We start from the raw sequence: 22,361 nt of genomic DNA, 5'->3' as shown, positions 1-22,361 counted from the left end.
GAGGGAGGGAGGGCGAGAAAGGGAGGGAGCGGTAAGGTAACCACAGAAACATGGTATCCTTGGATATTAGCAATCCTGACCTACTTCTGGGTATTCACTCACTGTTTTAGTGCCGTTGACAAAAGAGGAGTAAGATGGAGGGCTTAAAGCTCTGAGGGGAAAAAGAGGGACCTTTCCACAATTTTCTAGGATCAAGACTATTCATGATAATATTCAACTAATTAAAATCTTTAAGTTTTATTTCCTTGTGCATCATTTTTTGAATGTTTTCATTCCTGCTTTATGTACTATAGAAAGTATTTTAACAATACATTAATGAAATATAATTGACAGAGATGTATTGTTATGTATAGGGTGTAGATCAGAGTGACGGACAGGGGTGTCATTATACATGTATAATCTAGTTGTTGTCAGTGCTGTTAATCTGGCTCTGCATTTGATTTAGATTAGTGAAAAACCCTTTTCCACAATTGCAGGGCTGCTGGTGATCTAGATGCAGCTCTCCACTTACATCAGTAAAATCACACTGTTGTAATTGCAGGAAAAAACAGGCCCTGGACTTCAGTGAGATATGGAGAATTTATACTAGTGAGTAACTGGAAGCAACTGTCTCTCTATTTTATACCAGATTAAATACCTGTTTCAGACAAAAAAAACAAATGACAAGGAAAATGACTGTGGGATTTGCAGTCATCCCCAACTATCAAGGGGAGGGCTTTTTTGATAAACAAAACCAGTCGGGAAGACAAGAGTGCTGTCTGGTGTTGAGCTCTAAGTGTCCCTTGAAAGCATGGAAAATACTTAGTTTAGGGCTTCAGCTGAACCCTGTTAAAGCTTTCATTTCAGTGGACCATGGACTATGGACCACTGTCCTGTAAAAAGCTGCATCTTTTTTTGTGATAAATAAAGATTGAAATTGAGGTTTGAAGCTGTAACTTTAGCTTCTAGTCTTTTTTTAATTTTTGACAGTTCTGTGGCAAAAAAAAAAAAAAAAAAAAAAAAAAAAAAAAAAAGTAATAATGAATCAGGGCTTGTCAAGGTATTTTTAATATTTTTCTCAGCTGCAATTCCTTTCTGCATACACAATCTCAAACATTTAGACTATGCTGGCAAAATGAACCAAAAAGAGTCTGAAAGGAAATGGTAGCAAAAGTGGAGCTTTCCAGCATGACTTTTTATTAACTGCTAAATGAAAACCAGATTAGGCAGTGATGTTAACATAACGGTGCCTGAATTCTGTTCCAATATTGGGTATGTGCAGAGCTGCCTTCGCTACAAATTTAAATGTACAGGTATTTATATATCTTCTGCAAAACTTGCATCTCGACAGCGTGGTACTGACTCAAGACATGGCTTGAGGAAATTCCATGTCACCCTTCCCCTACAGCAGGCCTGGTTCAAGTCCAGATTATATGCTCAGATTCTACAATTCCCACTTTATTGGTGGAAAACCTGTATTAGATGAAGGTTAAATAATCTACTCAATGATTATTTTCACAGAATTGAGTGGAAATTCATGAATTCCCAGTCTACAGAGTACAAGACCAAACTCTTGCCTTTGTAGCATTGATCCAAATATTTTCACTATTTCTTTCATCTGTTCAAGAAGGATTCATAGCTAGTTTCTGCTGATAATTCAGGTATTGTCTCAGGTAGAATTGCTTTGATCAGACTTAAGACTGTCTGTGTTGAAATGTTGGCTCCACTGAGGGCAGAAAGAGTCTCACCATTGACATCGATGAGTTATGGTAAATAATACTAAATCTCTGCTAGTGTCTCTGACCAGTAGGCTTGTCAACTCTACATGGTAAAGTCCCACATACATGGCACTACCTGACAGTAAATATTGAGTGAACTTTTGGTGGAAACAACAGCAAATTTGGAGCATGCACTGCACCCTGCTTCTGCCTGCCTCCCCTCGTCCTCCACTGTCAGCACGGACATCCTGGAAAGGGTGTTAAACAGGCTGATATGAAGGGGGAAGGAACGTGTTAGTGGGCTGTGGATAATGCTGAGCAAAATGTGCAGTTTTGCAGTGCTGTCTAATGCCTATATCCTCAGGGAAGTAGACTTTCTTATTTGAAAAGGGCTTGTGCAGCAGGTTCATGAAAGATTTTTCAGAAAAAGCTCGCCTCAACAGCCTATTAGTAACACAGCCTTATGAAAGACTCAGATATATTTCTAAAGCTGTTTGCTTAATTTATTGTGGTTGGACTGTGGGGTCTGAGACTTTATTTTTTGAAAGCAGACTTTTTTTTTCCATGCTGCACTCCAAGCTTGGTGTTTTTCAATTAAAAATACATGACACAGATTGACTTTCTGGTCAGATTTCTGAATCAGCCCCTGCAGCATACTATAGTGTCTCTGCTGGTGAGGTCTTATTCATAGAATAGTATTTCCCACAAGCCTGCAAATTTCCTTCTTCAGTTAGATAGTTACTTAGTTTTTCTTTACTCCAAAGTTGAACTTAAATGAAATGTAATTTACATAACAAGTCACTCAGAGCCTATTGTGTGTCAAATGGAAAAATCTGCCATATTTTATCCTTTCCAGCTGACAAGTAAAAAGAAATATGTTGAAAGGGACATACCCAGCTATTAAGGGTGTTTGACAGTATTTTATTATTTTATTTTAATTTAGCAAAGTGTCCTTGCAACAAACTTGGATTTTAAAACATAAAATATCCTGAAATATTATATTGTGCTACCTGGACTTCATTCTTAAAACATGCAGGATCACAAGGTAAATGGCTTATAGGAAGAAGCTCTAAAAAAGAGGCTAATAAGCCTCTAAATAGCCTTTAAAACTAATAAGAAATCCATGATGGAGTGGAAACCCAGGAAACTGGTTCTTGCATACCATACATTGTAGGAGAAGGAAATACAGGTGACCTTGCCCCTGATAGGTAACAGCTGCGTTAATTACCCAATACAGCCTCACCCCTGATGAGTCACACCTGTATCCAATAAGGATGAGTGAGATAAAAGGAAGTGGGTTAGCTGGTGAGTGGAGGATCCTGAAGGAAGAGGGAATGAGTGAATCCTGCAGGAGGCTACTGGGGGGAGAGAGAATCACTGCTGTGAGGTTGGTCTGGGTCTGCAGTTAGAGCCTGTGGTTGGAACCTGCAGTCTAGCTGAGTAAAAGCCTGCATTCAGCGTCTGCAAACTGATACCTACAGTCATAGTTTAGCAGGAAATAAGCAGCAGTCAGAGGCTGCAAGGGAAACCTACAGTAGGAGCTGCTGCAGGCAGTCAGTGAGTGGTTGGAGTCAGGCTGGTTAAGCCATAGAGAGAAATAAACCAGGACCCTTTTCATGCTGTGATGAACAAGAAGTCTGTTTCTGGGGTCATTTCTACCCTCTAACAAGAGGGGTGCTGCAACAATACATGAGGAATTCCCCTGACTTAAAACATTGTTATACTAGATCCTCTAATTCATACTCATCTTCTTGGAGCTGAATATGTGCTTTGCTGTATGGGATTCATGGTGAACAGTGGCTTCAAAGACTGAGTTGTAGGTGGAGTCTGAGCTTACAGTTACTATCAAATACTCAGACCTGGAACATTTGGGCAGCAGTAAAGCCTTGTAAGCTATGAAATGTACAACAGGGGTTATGACCACCCAAGGATATTAAATATCCAATGCAGTTTTCTCAGTCTAGAAATGGGGTTTGGTGTACAGGTCACATTTCAAAGTAGTAATAATCTACCTATGGCAGTTTTACCCACCTCCACTGTTATATTCTGTCCCAACCCACAGCATGATATGCTCATCACTGACAAAAAAGCTTGTGCCCTTCAGCACAGAAGTTACAGTCTCACAGTGGGCAGAGATATCAATGTGCTGCAGACAATGTGACAAGGAAATATTTGTGGTGAACGTAAATGTGTAAATACAACCTTTTCTTTGAAGAAGATGTGGTCTTCTGGGGCTTGACCCCCTCCATGAACCCCTCGTGGGCTGGAAGTTCTGAGACTGAGCAGCACCATGGACTGACAGGTTTGTTCATGGCCTGCATTGGAGGCAGCCATTCCTTCCTGGTGTCTCCATGGGAAAGCAAGCCCTATATTTGCAACCTTTTACCAATGACAGGATTAGTGGGAACACTGGGTATCCCACTGAGAAAAATCCAAGAATAACACTACTAATGTAATCCTTACGACTCCAAGTATCTGCCAGGCTTTCAGAAGCAGTGGAAAGGACACGATGGATCCTGCAGCTAACACAGCAACTTCAAAGCGCACGGGCAGTGTATGCACAGTGCCACTAAGTGATAGAAATGCTTCTCTTAGCACCCCATGCTAGGCTCCCTGTTGATACAAGCTGTTCATGAGAGATCCAGGCTAAACCTATCAGTAGACAGAAGGAACACAAAAGGTTAAGATGTTTTAGATAGAAGGTATACAAAGTCTATAATCTCCCAGTTACTAATTATCCCATACTTCTTGAAAGCACCATTTTCTTTTGTGAGCCAATCTCTGTATTTTAACATACGTATTTACCCACCAGGGACAGGTTACTTTGGGAACGATGGGGTTTATCCTCACCAGAATGATGCAAAACTTCGTAAGATCCTTTTTGCCATATTCCCACCTCCACTACACAAGGATAGTACACATGTTAACACTGAGCCCAGCACCACATCTCACCACACTCAGATGTGCACACAATGAAGGGGGAAGAGTGCTGTTCTTGCATAATACCCCTTAGCAGGGATACCCATCAGTCAAAAGGCCTTAGAGCCAAACACAGATCTCAGACAGGACCTTAAAAAAACCCCAAAAGATATTACAGAACTCCCTGCAACAGGATCAAAGTAGAATTAGTAGAAATCTTGCAGGCAGAGGATCTGGCTATGCATGGCTCCATGCTGGCCTGGGGAGACGACTTCTTCCCTCAGAGCAGCTCAGCAAAGCAGAGGCTGTTTCTGCCATTTATTACATTTATTACAGTGCTCAATGACAACACTACAGCAATGCATTATGCAAGCAGGATGAGTAAGAACGCTGGCTGTGCCAGGCAGCTATAGAAATTTGGAGTGTCCATGACTGAATCCCTGTAGCAGGATACAGGTTGTGTTGTCTAGAAATGGAAACCACCCCAAAGGACTGGCTGGGTAGAATGAGCCAGTAAGTGGCTGGTGATCATTTGGTGTTGCCTCCTCTTCCTAAAATTCCCAGTTTCCAAATACTACATTTGTGAGGAAAGCAGCTTACCTTTTCCTTCAGTATATCCTTAGTACAATGACCAGTACATCTGGCATAGGACTACCTGGTTATTTCTAAAATGGAAAGATAAAGATTTAACATTCAAAAATACCATTATTGTGCTGTTGATCTCAACAGAGGAGTGAATTTGAATAGGAAAGGAACATTACTACACCAACACATAATATAAGCATAAAACCACAACTTCCAGAAGCTCCTAGAAGCTGCATAGCAGCTTTTTGCCTTTGGACAGCTCCTCTTTATCCTAGAACAGATTTTGTGGAAAGTTAGTTGCAGGGAATCTACATCTGCTTTACCTGCTTTCATTACTGGTGACAGAGAACAACAATTAGGGGCATTTGCAGATTATTACATATTGAAAATCTGGTTTTGCACAGCTTAGGAGTTCACATGCTTTTTTGGAAAAACTGCTCATTGATTAAAACACTAACTTGGATGCTCAAAATGCTCCTGGCCAGCTATGAAGCTGAGTGACCTTGGATATGTTACTTAACCACTATCTATTACTAAAAAGACTTAATAAGGAAAAAATCTTTCCCTTATAAGGTCTTGTTAGAATAAGAATATGAAAGATCACAAACTACTCGATGTGGTACAGTGGACCATATACATTTAAGACAAAGGGTTGCCAATACAATATTTTTTGTATTAATAAAGCATGGATCTTGGGAGACTTTGTTTGGTTTGCTTAATCATACAAACACTGAAGTAATCAAGGAGCTGATTAAAATTGTTCTGCATAACTTTGTTGAGAATACAGCAAGTTGTCCTAACTATAGTTGTTTTGGAGAGTATCTTGACAGAAAAGGACTTTGCAGTTCGGAACCAGACAATTTCTGTATGGCAGCCAGATCTCATAGTGTCTATTCCTTTACTGCTTTTATGTGTTTCTGCATTTCTGGTTCCTTCCCTGCCAGGATTTTTAAAAGTGACTCTACAGCTTGGAAGCTTCAATTTCTAAGGAGCTCTGAGGCGCCCCCTCAGTGCCTGGATGTTCTTGTCACAAGGTGCAGGTACAGGAGAGGAGGTGCAGACCCAGAAACAGGCTCAGAGTTCAGTCTCTTTTCTCCCTTGAGCTGCAGATGTGCAAAGCAGGAACTGTGCAAGGCTGCTCCACGTTTCTGTGTGTTGCTCCTTGTATGCTTCCATCTGGGAGAAGCTCTAGTGAGCCTGGGAATACATATATATGTATTTTGATAAATATATATGTAGGGTGCTAAAATGCATAAAAAATATGTGTTCTGCATTTTTTGCAATCCTGTAACATTTTAGAGACAGACCAACAGCAGTCAGACCAATTAATCTTGTAAATGTGTTCAGTTCATCCCTGGGCTGGAAGTCTTAAAGTAGTGACCAATATGCCCATGTGACCACATGGTCATCAGCCTGATGAACTGGGTGGTTTCACTCATGAACAGAACAATGCAGACAGAAATAGTAGATAAGTAATGAGATCCCCTTTGATTCTGAGAATAAAGATTTTCATCCTCTAGCAGAGCAGGTGCTAGCCAGGTCCTGCTTCTGTGATTTGCCCCATTCAAAGCTCAGTTCTCTCAAGGGAAGCCACAGGAATAGGTATTGAAAGGCTATGGAAAAATCTGCCAGCAGTGGAGGTTTCTTCTACGCTTAACATTAAACCTAGACTAAAAATATGGGAAGAAATTGCCCTTTAAAATGTTTTTAATCTTGTCTAGTAGAATCATGGATATTTTTGTCATTCATATCAGAATGTAATTCATCTTCTCTGTCCTTTCATGATGAAATTCTACTTCTGGCATTACAGATATTGCTACTGCCTATCCTTCAGAAAATGTGGGGCATCACCCTGCGTTTAACTGCTCATTCTTGCCGTGCCATGTTCTTTTCTTTCCACCCTGAGGAACTAAAGCACAAAGCCTGACTGCATGACTGCTTGCTGCAGGGAAGGACAACTACTCGTGGCATGGGAATGGGACCAGGAGTGGCAAAATCTAGAAGAGAATTGAAGCAGTGATAAAGACACAGGTCCAGGCTCCTGGTCCTTTCCCATCCCATGTGAGCTACCAGGGCAGGAGCAGTCTGCAGCACATTTTGCCCTGCCAGGGCCTCTCTCTCAGGTACATGTCAGTCTCTAATGTCTTTGGCCACCTCCCCAGCACTGGGAAAGCTGATGCTACTGTACCTTACATGGTAATGAAACCAACAGACAGAGGTCCAATGAGACAGATATTCTCAGATGAAGTCCCCATCTAGTCCTGTATTTTACGTGGTTTATTAGTTTTGTATTGAATTCTTGTTCTGTAGGAAGAGTCTTTTCTGGAAATGAAATAAATGAACAAAGGCCAAGCTGGACTCCCTTTGGCTACTGCTATTGCTAATGCAGTGTGAGGATTCTCACAGCACTCCCACCTCTCTGCACAGCAGTACCCTTGGACTATGCTTCATACAAACCCAGGTCTAAAGCTCGTGTAACCAGGCCTAAGTAATCTTGTCTCCAGATAATGAAATAAGTGAAAAACAGACAATATGTATAATGATAAATTCAACATAGAAATATAAGATAAAAGCAGGTATATAAATGTTTCCTCTTTCTATTCTTCCCCTGCCCTCCCTTTATACCAACCTGTGTTGAGATTGGTCTTCTTTCAAATATTTTTAGAAATATTGAAATAACTGGTGCATTGTAATACCAGTAGAGGCCTCACCATGGTACTCTAAGGCATTGCTCTGCTATTTCAGGCTCTGAAACAGTGCAGCTTGATAGAGTGAGAAAATCAAAAAGCTTTGTCTTTGTCCTGACTTGATGTCTGAGTCCTCTAGGATCTGCTCAAATGCCCTGGGACTTTTGCTTAGTTCTTTTGAGCATTATTCCAGTGCTATAAGAGAAGCAGAGACCATGAGCTGGGACCATGCTTCATCTCCAGAGGCAAAAAACTTTAGGGTAATCATTTCATTGCCTAGGGATTTGAGGGAAGCTTAAGGCATCATTGTGCCTTAGAATTTCAAGTTATATCAGGGACCAGAAAAGCTACTGGCATACATCAGAGTAGCTTCCACAGCCTAAATCAGCCCACAGCCTCCAGAGCAGCATATGCTACATAATACTTTCTGCTCTTAGAGCTTTTCCTTTCATCCCTGCCATATTTTCTAGACCTCATAAGGCATCAGTATTGGAGGCACAACAGGGATTGTTCTTGTCTCTTAGTTACTCAGCTCTGGTCCACAGGTGCCTTTAGAAATATACACCAGAACCAGACCTAGGGCAGAATCTGCCCCCGTTCAGCTGGATTTCCAATTATTTTCAAATCAATGATACAAACTCACTATAGAAAAAAAATCTAGAGGGTTTTCATATAACATGAATAATTATTGACAGCAATAACTGAACAATTGTTTCTCTGAGCAAGTGGCTGTGCACCTGTTTCTATCTTTGGGTATTCTAACCAACATTAGAAATAAAATCATATAAGAAATAGGTAATGAATATAATAAAAAATTCTCAAGCATAGTCATTCAGATTTTAAATTAATTCCCATAAATTCTGTTCATTCTCTCCATCAATGAATATTCAAGAAAAGGGTTCATGGACAAAAACGTTTACAAAAATAGCTTGCTTTAATTAAGTGATGCAGCATATTCAGAGAAGTGAATTTCCTATTCATAACTGTCAAAATCACACCAGAAACTTTCTTTAATAATTTTGTCTAGTCTAGCAGGATAGAAAGACCTTCCACTGGACCTGTGTCCCACCAAAATGCTTGAGCTCTTCACATGGAGGCACAAAATTCTTTTGATGCTGTTGCATATCCACAAGAACTTAAGGGGTTTTTTTATATCATCCTCTATATTCTTGCCTGACATTTGTCATCAATGCCCCCATGTTGAGCAAAATGATTTAAGTAGCTAAAGCAATTGCCCAAAGCAGTGGCTAAGGGGGAAACATGACTGAGTATTTGATTTCTGTGAGCAAGTCTATCCACTGTACACAGAAAAACTCAAATTAATGGTTACCTATGGCAGAAAGCCAGGACCATGCAGGAGTTTTTTGTGCAAGAAAACTGAGAAAACAGATTTTTTATTGAAACATACCGTCATGGCGTATTTTGTGGATATCTTTTGTAACCAAACAGGGAACTGTAAAACTCAGTTTCCATGGACAACACACAACCAAAAGGCATAATAGTTCTTGTCGAAAAACACAGGTAGGTGTTTAAAAGCTGATATTTAGCTGTTACATCTAAAAAAAAAAAAAAAAAAAAAGGAAAAAGATGATGGTAGTTATGTCAAGGCATGAGCAGCTGGAGTGGGAGGTCAGTAGCCATGGCTATGGAGTCTGTCTGGAGGGACTGTCTGCCCTGTGGGCTGAGCTACTGCCTGGGCTGAAACACCAAATGGAGGAAGGAGAAAAAGCATTTTCTGGTCTAGATAAAAAAAGCTTGCTGAGGCTAGACCTGCCTGCAGAATGGTGTGGCACCCTGGCACAGTGCAGGTCACTGCAAACCACAACAGCCACTACACATATGTCCAACACCTGCTTGAGGTAAGCGTAATAAAAACATTTGATTTTATTCTTTATATAATCACAATTTCTCGGTCAGTCTAAAGGAAAATGCTACTGAACCTGTGCCAGATCAATGTATGGACTCTTAAAATTGTTTTAAATTCTTATCTTTTCCTCTTCTCCAAAGTCATCAACCAGAGATCACTTACAAAGCTGGAGCAGAAAGCAAGAAATGACTGTGTCTGAATATTGTAGTTATGATAACAGGCTGCTTGAATGGGCTGGAGACTATATAAGTTAAAATAGATTTTAGTGTTGTTAATTTGTATGATTTGCTTTACCTCAAGAAACATCTGAGGTAGGCTAGTTATTCATATCCAGATGCTGAAACATACCAAGATTAACTCTGTGTCTCATATATATAAAAAATTGCAGATTTGTGGGATGAATTACTTTATTTTTTGGCTGAAGAGAAATAACATGTGAGCAGGAACAATTTTCAGAAGAAAAGAGTTTGTGTTTTGCAAGGCGTCATGTGAATCTAATCTCAAAAATGGCACTGGGTGTTGCAAGCCATCAGTGCAGAGGCATAAAACAACTAAACACAGAAAACAGAATTCAAAACTTTCCTGTCCAGCAAGAAAAGGACTCCACCAAAATGAAGACATTTACATCTGAAAAAATACTTCAGAAAATCTGCTCAGGGGGAAGCCGCTCTAGGACTTCTCTCCGTAGGGTAAGTGGAAGAGCCCTAAAGGTTTATCTGCAAAAACAATCTTGGTAGTAACCTATCATTGCTTCCCCAAAGGAAAACGCTGAATGTAATAATTAACCCAACTACAGCATTTCTCTCCTAATAGATGAAAGGGGTGGAGAACAGCCTGTCAGAGTGTTTGCTTTCTTCATTGTTGACAATATACACTTGCAATGGGTACATCTTGAGAGAGACAGTATGAGATAGCACTGACTGCAAGCAGTTGAGAGGAGGGAAAAAAATTCCCTTGATAGAAAGCTGGATGGGACCATTGGTATTTTTTAATGGAGCTAAGATTACAGTTTTCCTGACTTTTTGCCTATAAATAAATCACCAGAAATAGATTCAAATGCTGGTGCAACTGTGCAGTCTGTTTTTCTACCTCTCAGCAGGATAACCTGCTGAGGAAATGGAGGACTATCACTGTCCTATATTTTTGAAGCAGTCTCAATGGGTTGCTCAGAAAGCAAGTTTAGACTGAATAAACTGACGTGAGTTCAATTTTGGTGTCAAAGACCAAATTCATATATTGAGAATTCACTTGACACTATGAAAACTTCTAGACTGGAGCAACTTCCAAAAGCTGCTGCCATCAATTGTTCCTGCCCAGCTCCATGAAGGGGCTTTACTTTATTTGGATGTTCTCATCTCTTTCTGAAACTCAGACATTGTTGATATGCTGCTAATTTTGTTTGTGCTCCTCCAAACCCTGGCTCAGGTTCTGCCTGCTCACAGTATTCCAGCAGCCAGTATTTGTTGAGAGTCAGATGAGGATGAAGCCTTGTTTCTTGACTTTGATACAGTGCTGTAAGGAAGGGCTGACAGTTAAATAAAATTTACTGATTCAGCTTACTCAAGTATCTCTGCAGAGAAGCTGCCACGCTCTTGACAACACATCAGTGTGGTGTTATGCTCCTGAAGGAGCTGAATGCATGCTAGATGAAAAATGCTCTTCATTTTTCTGCTTGAGTCTATGCAGCTTTCATGGGGATTTTTCTTAAGCTTGCTGCCGTTCTTGGTCACACTCTGTGTCAGCAAAAGGAGACAAGGTTTGTCCTTGTTACTGATGAATACAGATGACTTTCCTTTGGCCTGGGTCCTGGTTATCAGGGCTCTGCAGCAGAGGAGAGGAAGGAGAAGGGGAATGAATCTTCACTATTACCAGCGTTGCTTTTTGTGCCCAGAACGCAGTGCAGACTGAAGCCACTGCAGCAGGTCACTGTGCCAGTCCAGCTGTCACTGGGGGTTTCCACATGAGCTGTGGATGTTGGAATACTGTAATGCCACAGTGATGGCTCTTCGGTCACCAGTGGTAGCTTTAAGTCATCTTTAGTCAGTTCTACAAGTGGGGTCTTATTTGATAGAAAAACAAGTTTCCCTTGTGGGACCTGCTGGACTGGCTTGCTTTCACAATCCCCTTTACAGCAAATCCCTTTTACAACAGTTTGCCCCTTTAAACATGGATTCTATTCACTCTGGCATCTGAAAGGATATAGTTACTTGAAAGTGGGGTGACAGCTTACACTGGGGTGATGCCTTACACTGAAACCTGTTTAAGAGTCTGTGCTCTTGCACTAAACCAACAAAATCAAGCAGATTTCTGATATTATTTTTATTGGTCTATATTATTCTAACTACAGTTATGTTATCAATGCTTCTCAATATTTCACAGAGGAAGATAGAAAGCCTTTTTATACAAGCAAAGGCTTTTAACGGATACAACTGATTGTTTTTGTAGCTTAGACAAATATGGACTTTCATTGGGATGCAAAGGATTACCCTTAATCCCTCAACATCCAAAGGTGTGAGCAGGCAAGTATAATCTGCAACTGCCTTTTGCCTTGATTAGAAAAAGAAGGATTGAACCCTGACCTCTGGTTATTAAATGGCCCTTGGGAGTCATCTCTGATACCCAAATAAATGTGGTTTCCTACAAAGAGCATGAGGCAAAAAGCCTAACCACAGCACACAAAGAGAGAGATCTGAACAGCAGGGAAATTTGTTCTGAGTGTGACATCAAACAAGAACCCAGGTTGGAATCTGTGATTTTTGAGAAGGATCAGGAAATAACTAGAGATGGTAAATGTGTTTGATTAAAGAGGTTCTCAGTGATAACCTGATGTGATTTTAACACCATGTAGCCATGGACTACCAATCTGACTGCAACCTGGATGGAATTGCATCATCTGTGCTGGTCAGGAGACAAGTTTAAATAGCTCTAATAATCTCTTTGGCCTTTAGGAATGTTGTGATTCCTTCTAAGTGTGGTTTTTGTGATGAGCCTTGTGTAAGTTGACAGGAAAATGAGTGCTTAACTGCATGCCCGGGTTGCTCTTCTGCCTGAGAAGCAGCCAGCAGCTACTACCAGACAGTGCCCTGACTTTATTCTATTTTGGCATTTTTGTTCTCTCGTGAAAATAATTGAAATATGATGGACTGGGGTAGAATCAGGAAATAGGCACTATTCACTGAAGTAGTTGTGGTTTGGCTGTTATTGAGATGTGATAAACTGTTAACTGTATTAAATTTTTTTCTAGTGCCAAGAACTGGCATCTATCATTTTGAAGTTTCAGGTTTTAAAAAAAGATGCAAGCAATCCTCAGATTAAGGAAAAAAACTTCTAGGTATAGGTTTGGTATTTACATCCCAGATATCTTGGTGAAATACGGTTGTCAGTGGTCCTTGTTTAGGTTTCACTGTAATTTACATCCAAAACAAAAGGTGCAAAAACCTCTTGCAATGGAAGAGTTACTCAGACTATGTGCATCCTGAACTTCCCTGTTTGGGAAAGACATTAAATGAACTTAAATATATGATGAAAAAAGTCCTCCCAAGAGGACTCCACTTTCCATTTCCAAAGAAATGGAAGTATATCTGTGAAGTGGCAGGGGATGATTAGGGCTTGCTGAAGCCAATATCTGATTTATGAGACCAAATCTTCTCTGATAGCAAGATAAAGGTGAAATATTTAAAACTTTGGTGTCTTAAAACTGATAAAATGTCAGTTCTTAGCTTTCTGCCCAGCTTGAGAAAGAAGTTGAAAGTTAATTTGGTTTCCAGAGGATAGTTTAGAAGACATTTGTTTTCAGAAATGGCTGAAGCATCTTTGATCAGCAAATCACTCTTTGATTCTTCAGCCTTCTGCTTTATCTAGACTTCCAAGAGGATGACCTTTTCATATATAATGGCAAAACCATCCATGAAGTTCTTGGGAATTAAATAGTGATGAATTTTTCTTTTTTAAGACAGAGATTTAGCTTTTGTAATTATAGAGGGGGAAATGGAAAAAAAAAGGCTAAAAGCTTATTTCTGAAGTGTCAGAACCCAGGAAGTAACATAAAAATATGGGTATTATTTGTTGAATTTCATGGAGTTTGGTAAACTGTGAGCCCGATTCATAATTAGTTCCTCTCCTCCCCTTTGCAGTTACTTTTTTCCTTCTTCAATATGTTATCACATATCACATGGTGTTTCTGCCATTCTGATTGGCCCAGCCTTGGCTGGTGGTGGGTCTGTCCTGGGGCATTGGCTGTCAGATGTGGGGGAAGCTGCAGCATCTTCTCACAGCCCCCTGTATCTCTACCTGCTACCCAAACCTGGCCATGCAAACCCAATAAAAATATAGCCTGAGGAATTGAGTGTTGACCATTTTGACCAGAAAACTATTGTGATTATGTTGGTGTCCTTTGTGCTACTAAAAGATACTTTTGTATCTTTTTCTAAGGAATATCAGAATCGTTGGGAACATTATGGCTAAAGTTTTGGTGGGAGGTTAACAATTCTGGCATCAGTGAAATTTTACACAAGAGTGCCATTACTCCAACCCCTTCATCAACCTCCAGTAAGTTTTGATTTTGCTATTATAGGATGCATTAGGCAAGCTGACAAACTTAGATATCAGCTGGATTTCCTAACTAAAAGAAGATTGAGACAGGTAGGTGTCTGTCTTTTATTCACCTTGTCTAGCTTTTTAATCCAGATCTAACTGAAGTCAGTATGACATGGTTGACATTGGATTTAAATATAATGAATTCTTTATGTGATTTGTCATACATGTAGGGGGGAGAGACACTGGTAATGTCTCCACTCAGAAGAAGGAATGCATTGTGAAACCCTCAATTTTATACACCAGAGAATTCACACAGGAAAAAGCAACCATGAATTTTCCTGCAACTGGAGCCAGCTTTGCTCAGAATTTGTGCTTATTAGGCAGGACTTACACCAACCATAAGGCACAAATTCCTAGGAAATTGTTTCCTTAGTTTTTACGTTCTAGAATTCCTCTTTGTTTTGAGTAGTAAAGCAAAGACCACAGTAGTGTTCTCCTCTAACTAAGGAGTTGTTCCAGATAATGTTTGCAAAGTTGTATTTGAGGAGAGAGAAATTGCTGGTGTAAATAGAGCATGATGTTCCACTGGCAAGAGCCCCAGGGGAGATGAGAGCCTGGTCTGTAGGGGTGTCAGGACCATGCTGCAGGACCTTGCCAAAAAGACATGGGAGGGTATAGAGAAGGAGAGGCAAGAAATTGAGCTAGTCACTTAAATGAAATAAGGAATAAATATAGAGGCTCAAGGAAAGGAACAAAATATTCTGCCCAGTGCCAGAGTTAATGAAATCCTTTCAATCCATGTTCTGCAGTTGAATTCCCTCATACCAAATTTTCCAGTACAACCTGATAACCAGTATTTTTTCCAGCAGCTGGGAATTCACAGCATCTCTTCCCTGGGTGGGTTCACTGTGTCTGAGTAAGGGCTGAGCTTCAGTTTCAGCACTCCTCTGTGGGAAAACTAACAAGATTTAGAAGGGGATTGGTAGGAACATGTAGTGCACTGGTGTTTGTTTTCTTTGAGCAGTTAATCTATATTGAGTCACTGGATGGCTTGGACATTTTTCTGCAGACCATAATTTACATTGTGCAGGCTTTCTCTACAATGGTGCCTAAGGTAGCTGTAAGAATGCATTTTCTCACTTCACCACTCATTTTGTCCACTAATACCAGATCATACACACAGAGACATAATCACACAAGAAAGAAATATCTAATTTTTTAAAAAATGTATTTATACCTAGTCACACTGAGTTTCAAACTTATACAGTTACAGTAATCATCAGACTCTCTCGGCTACAGATGTGGGTTGGTATAATGGAGAGTAGATGAGCTTTTATAAATTGTTTATCCAGATTTTAGACTTGTACACGTGTTTCAAAGCAAATATAAGGTTTTAAATTTCCATTACTGTGGTTAGATGTTAATCAGAAGTAAGAGGAGGAAGTAAAAAATAACTTCAGTGAACCTACATACTGTTTAAAATGCATTATCATAGCATCACACAATCATAGAATTATTTGGATTGGAATGGACCTTAAAGATCATCTAGTTCCAACTCCCCTGTCATGGGCAGGAATACATTCCAGTAGACCAGGTTGCCCAGGGCCCCATCCCAACTGGCCTTGAACACTTCAAGGATGGGGCATCCACAACTTCTCTGGGCAGCCTCTACCCTTCACCACCCTTTCAGAGTAAAGAATTTCCTCCCAATATCTAATGTAAGTCCCCCCTCCTTAGTTTAAAACCATTCCCCCTTGTCTTATCACTATCTGCCTGTGTAAAAAGTCCCTCTCCAGCTTTCTTAGAGATCCCTTTTAGGTGCTGGAACTTGCTCTAAGGTCTCCCTGGAGAGGTCCTGGCAGTGGCTGGCGAGCAGGACAGCTGTGGGAGGCTGAGGGTGCTGCTAGCACATGGTGAGCACTGCTCCTGGTCTCGGCTCACCCGCAGCCTGGCAGCATCTCACAGAGGTTCAGTGCAGTGCCTTGTAGGAAATGCTGCTTCCCCACTCAAGGTTGCCATGGTGACGGGAAACAGGCACCGTTTCAGGCTCTTGGCAGCAGCGTCTGAAGGGAGCGGCTAACGCGTGGGTGAAAGTCAGCCCTGCTCCACACACTCTCACTATAATCGTGTACGTGTATATATATATGTGTGTGTGTGTGTATATAAATACATATATACACACTTTTTTCGCTAGAAAGCCGTTACAGAACCTGTTTGAGGAAGTAAGTTAACGATTGATATGAACCAGAAAATCAAGAAGGCAGCTTATGTCGGGGAAGTCCTAATTTTGAAAAAAAACACCCACTCCAACATTCACCATTCAATACAAGGCAACATTTAGTTCTTTCCACTGCTGCCAGCTGTGCAACAAGCGTGGAAGAATCCCGATGCCCATGACCACAGTGGCGGTGGAAGGCAGCTCCAGGCTGAAAGGGTCCCCATGGAGCTCCCAGCAGCTCCTTTGCCTTGTGCAGGAAAGGACCCTCTGCAAACAAGGGGGGCTCTTTATGTGAAATGCAGGACACCTTGGCATGCCAGTGGTCCCACAGCTCTTGTGCTTGGCCTTGCAATGCTCACAGGACATAGGAGCCTTCAGCTGTCAGAAGGAGACACATCTCACCACAGAGAGGTCAGAGCATTAACAGTGACTTTCTCCAACACATTGGCTACAGACAACTGCATTATGAACTATTCATGTTTGTGGCCTATGCATCCTGTTAACTTGCTTTTGAAGAATTAATAGAGTGAGATCTCATAGATTTCCTTGTTCATTCTTTTCCTGAAAGATCTCTAAATATCAGCAGTCACGTATACAAGTGACCCTGCAATAGCAAAGCAAGTTGTGCTTCAGCGGGGAGGAGACCCTGGAGTAACAGCTGGTCTGCAGTGTAGGGATATTTTCCCTTTTGTAATGCTGTACTGCTCAGCCTTGCTGTAGACTGAATTACTCCAAGGATTTCTCCAATCCTGAATACAGTGAATTGTGAATTCTAAAGTGGTTTATTTTTCCTTTGTTCGGGTGATAAATTGGAGATGTGAATAATTTTCCATTTACTCCAGCATAAATCAAGACCATCCTGTTGAACCTGCTAGTTTTACTGATATAAAGCTCTCTAGACTTTCTGGCCCCAAAATCAATACCAACCCTTGCAATTTCTATTTGATAACATTCACTTTTGAGGTAGGTCATAATTTTTTTGTCATTTAATATATCTCAGTGGACCAGTTCCAAGTAAACTAACATAGGATTATGGACTACTTGTAGGTTTGAAAGCCACTAAAATCATACCATAATGTAGGAAAGAAACTCATTGGTGTTAGAACAGTAATCAAGACCACAAAAGCAAGATATATTTAAGCTTAATAAAAAAGAAATTGTTTACATTGTAAATATTTTTCTCTGATGTTTGTCCTCTTCACAAATGTATTTTTTTTACAACACCTCTGAGATACATTCTCAGTACTCTAGGTTTCTAGCTAGTAGAAATCTGTGGCTTTTTCAGTTTCTAGAAGAAAAAATCAGAAACACAGAAGAGAATTCCTCAACTGGAATTTAGCCAAAATTTCAGCAAAGTTAGGTGGCAGAATAAGTGAAGAATTTAGCAAATTAAGACAAAAAGCAAATAAAAGAAAAAAGGGAATTACTTTGGCCTAACTCACTGCATTATGCTTCTCAGGTGTTGCTGATATCTCTGAACAGTGGGAGATATTGTGTTCATGAAATCCTCTTTAGAGCAATTGAATTTGGGGCACTCAGACCCTACTGATTTGGCCTTGTATTTGAACATCCTTGTTTTCACTCTATCCTGGATGTTTTCTTAGGGTTACAATTGTCAGAGTCACTTCTGTGAGAGTGTCTGAAATACCATGCAAATCCCTCAGTTCGTATTTAAATTACTACTAAAATTCATTTTGCATGCTCTTGTGATCATTTGCACTAGTCATCAGTTGGTTTTTTTCCAGCTATCTGGGGAGCATTTGTCACTCTACTCTCAGCCTTGTTTCTATGTAGGATCAGGTGAGGATTTGGCTTCTATAGGAGAATTGGCAAGAAATAGGACAAGGTGTGTCCTGTTTCATCCTCTGCCCCATTTTTCCCAAGTGGCATTAGAGCTGCCTCTGGAGTGATGTTTGTCTGGTAAGCTTGAGCAGTGAACCTCAGCATGCACAGCACTGCCTTTTTAGCAGTGCATCACCCCAAATGCTTGAATTGTTTGAGAAGTATTTTTGTGATTCCAGGTTCCCTGTGCCATATATCCCCCTTGCTAGGGAAGCATGTCATGGATGTGTGTGCAGAGTGAGCCCTTACTTGCTTGGACAACACAGTGAAAAAGCCCTCAGGACTTCTTGCTGGGGAGTCAGGGAGGGGAACAGAGCAAGGGGTCTGGGCAGGGATGACTGGAGATTGCAGGGTTGGAAGTTGATACCTGCTAAATTACTTGACTGACAGAGAGTTAAGGGCACACGGGGTCTAGCATTCAGAAAGGGAAATCCTGCCCAAATGTTGTCACATAGAACTGGCATAACTGTAGTGATTTTGGAGGCAGCCATTACTCAGGTCTGAAACATGACTTTTAAATTTTTAACCATTGGCTGTTACCTACCTGGGGCAAAATATGCTTCTCTATCATTGTGTTGAGTTCCCATTGCAGAGCTTGGCCAAATTTAACAACATACTTTGCTCCTTTTTTCTTAGAGTTTGGTCTCACCTTATGTACAGAAAGATCTAAATTTACAAGAGCTTTATCACCTGCTTCAGAAAGAAACACCTCATTTTTTTCACTGAATCTGCAAGTTAGGTGGCAAGGAACACCAAACAGCCAGGGCAAGCTGAGTACACTTGAGACTCATGAAGTCAGAATGTCAGTGCATCTAATAATTAAAAAATATAGTTCTGTTAGTTACTGTTCCCTGCAGAGTTTTAACTTTAGTTTAATGCTGTGGAGCACATAAACTAAACGCCTTCATAGATTCAATTTGCTTCTTTCTTTCCTAGGTTTCCAATTTTGCTTTGATACAGTTTTTTATTGTAAAATATTTACCATAGGGAGGGTTGGAATGTTTTAATCATTCATATTTTATTAAGAATCTTTAAGTTGCAAAACAAATGAACATTTCCTTGCTTGAAGACTTGCTCATTCCCACTCAGACTCCTTGTGTACTAAGAAGGCAGCTCACTGTGTCCCAAAGTCTTGTTGTCTCAGAAAACTGTCCTGGACCTGCAAAGGTAATACAGGTCATACAGGACAAGAGGGGCCTGGGTGGTATCAAATGCTTCAGGCTGTCCCCAGTTTCCATGTAGCTCAACAATGATCATATCTGGTTTTGTGGCTTTTTTTATGTCTGGAGTATTGTCAGCTTGAAGGATGACTGCATGGTAACAAATGACAACAAGGAAGAGGAAGTGAGCAGTCTAGTTTTGTGGTTTAGGCATAATAAAAACAGATTAAAGCAAGCAGGCAAGCAATATATATAGCTAGTTTTGTTAAGCTAACTATAAAACATATGCAAACCTGTGTCCTGTGGAATTTATGACCTAAAAGCATTCAAAGTAAATTGGATATTTAAATCTAGTGATTGTGATCTAGGGTATTTAAAGGACAATATATGATACCTCTGGGTGAAGAAATATATATATTCCATTTTAATAGTCTGATATCTTGTGGTTTGACAGGCAAAAATATTTTGGTAATTTTAGATTCACGATATTCCATTAAACTAATAGATGACTTCATTCACTATTTTTCTTGTTGCTATTCAAACTGGTTTATGTTCTTGCTGCAGCTGGAAAACTTCCCTCTCACAAACACATTCCTCAGTCAGTACTGAGTACAGTACTCACCTAACTCAGTATCCAGTCTAGTTTGCCAGGGTGAGCCAGCTCTGGCACATTCATGACTATTTATCCACTATTGAACTGTCACACTGAAAGTTTACTAATATTTTGTGCTGCACTGCCATTTTCAATAGCCATAAAGAGATTCCCATGACAGGCTGTCATTTCTGTCTTCTCACATGTAATTAGTTTCCCATGCCATTAAACACAAACATAAAATATTTGCTTTAAAAAAAATTCAAGTTGGTGTTCTGTTTGAGCCGCAATTGGAAGCAAAATCACTGGATATCTTGAAAGTATATATTTCAAATCAGTGAACTGTTCCGAAAGGACTCTCACATTGCTGTGTGTTGTACAGCATATCAGAAAAGCAATGCCTGGAACAAGACACAGATGTCAATTTAAAGTTGCTTCATTAAAGGATAAGACCCTGGTGGGGCATCCCTCAGCTAAAAGACAGCATGGCAGTCTCCTTGGATCACACATTGGCTCTCTACAAATGCACTCTCCAGTCTTATGAAAAGTCAGTCAATGACTTTTCTCCTGGAGTTTTTACTGTGTTTTCAGTGTGTGTTTAACTTTGCAGAGCAACATGAAGTTTTAGACATTACTTCTGAATCTGAAGAATTGAAGCTAAGCTCTAAGTTGCCAATAGTGTAGAAGAGAGGGGCTAATTAAAAAAGATTCCTCATTGAAGGAAGGGTTCCCTGCTCAGCTTCAGAAGACACAACTCATCTGAACTGGCAATATTATGGCTTGCCTCTGCTCACAGTCATGCAGGTTAGCTCTCCTCTCACTCACACAGTATCTCTAGGACAGACAAAGCAGATATGGGTAAAAACAGTTATAAATGCAAAGTATTTACTGGAGATTTGGCTTGAATTTAATGTATTCTCCTGTCTCTCTCAAGTGTTGCTATTCTTTGCCTTTCTCATTTCCCATGCCTCTCTCTTTGAAGAACTGTCCCAGATCAAAAAATTGCTTCTTGGTATCTATGTTCTGTGGGACAGTGCAGGATCTCATCACCTCCTTTCTGTCTCCCACTTCCAGTCTGACAGCAGCAGCCTCTGGTAGAGAATGATATGGTATCTGCAACTCTCATTGTTAGTGGCATTATTAAGTATAAATTCTTTTCCACAGGAAGGATACCACAGAAGTGACAAAGGAGTGTGGATTCTGCTGTTGCAGGTGTAGGAAATGCTGCTGCAACAGGAGATTATTCATATTTGAGAAGCATCTTCAAATCCAGTAGGCTTCTGACAGTCTCCTTGTAGAAAGAAATGCTGAACCTTTTCTGGGTATTAATTATTCACTGCTGCAGAACGATTTAAAACACATGTGAATTCTCTTAACAAGAAATCCCTAGTAAATACATTTGCTGTGAAATCCTGAGATGGTTGCATTGATGGCAGTATCTGCAGAGATTTCAAGGGGCTAGAATCTAATCTGGACTATTTAGTCAAGATAGCTTGGGCATCAGCATCTCCAACAAATTAATTATCATATTTGTATAGGACTTTTCATGTGTCTTAATTCCTCTCTCTAAGTACTCATAAAGCTCCTATCACTACTGCATGGAAATGTGATGCAGATCTTGCATAAAATCAATTTAGGGGAGACATTCTTGATTTACAATGGCATCAGTTAAATGAGAACTAAATCTTTCAAATATGTCTCTGCAGAGTGCTTTGAGCATTATTCAGAGAGTTGTAAAAGAATCCCAAACAAAGGTGTTTCTTACAGGAAGCTGAACAGATTTACTGAACTGTGCAATGTAAACACAAACACCTTACAACTGGGGCATGTTCCCTCAGACTCACTCCAGGCCTGAGTACAGAACAAGGTGAGATAAGTAACATGAATGGAAGGTTTTATTTATTCTTCTGACTTGTTGCAACAGAGAGAATTACTAGAGAGTGTGTTGAGTGACAGTTCTCTTAAAAGGATTGTCTTGAGAACATTTTAACACTGATAAAATGGTGAGTAACATTTCAGAGCTGTAACAACACTGCCAGAAGGCCACTCCTTGGGAATTAGTCCAACAGAGTGAGAATAACCTACAGAACACAGGAGGAAAAAGATCGGCAGAATGAAGGGATGAGAACCAGTGAGAAATACTAACTATTAGTATATGAGGAGTAGTCTCTTGTACCTTATGTCAAAACCCATGCTTCCTCCACAGGCCAGTCAGGATGGGCGAGGGCTGGGTGTCCCTCTTTGTCCTTTACATTGCT

The sequence above is a fragment of the Zosterops lateralis genome (genome assembly GCF_965231275.1).
Source record: "Zosterops lateralis genome assembly, chromosome: 6".
Taxonomy (NCBI): domain Eukaryota; kingdom Metazoa; phylum Chordata; class Aves; order Passeriformes; family Zosteropidae; genus Zosterops; species Zosterops lateralis.
The sequence above is the reverse complement of the archived record's forward strand: the minus strand, read 5'-3'. Positions refer to the sequence as shown.